The sequence below is a fragment of the Penaeus monodon genome, chromosome 28 (assembly GCF_015228065.2).
Source record: "Penaeus monodon isolate SGIC_2016 chromosome 28, NSTDA_Pmon_1, whole genome shotgun sequence".
In the NCBI taxonomy this organism is placed as follows: Eukaryota; Metazoa; Arthropoda; class Malacostraca; order Decapoda; family Penaeidae; genus Penaeus; species Penaeus monodon.
Genome location: NC_051413.1, coordinates 38489008 through 38489279, shown reverse-complemented (window position 1 = coordinate 38489279; position 272 = coordinate 38489008).

Genomic DNA, 272 nt, shown 5'->3' with positions numbered 1-272 from the left:
CAATAATGACTAAATGCAAAAACGGACGTACCTGGACACGAAAGCCCACTTCCCCCGCAGAGAGAAGTGCAAGAAGGATTCCATAGACAATGCGGTTCATGGCGACCAATGCACGTGCTGCCTACCTTGCAAGACGACCAAGAAGTGCAAGAACAAGAATGCAAAGCACACGACTTGCAAGCAGGAGTTGGGAGGCGTAAATTTGCAAAGGAAAAGGGTGTCAATGTGCGGAAAAAGAAAGGTTAGTAAAGATGTTGCAGGCCTTCACGGGA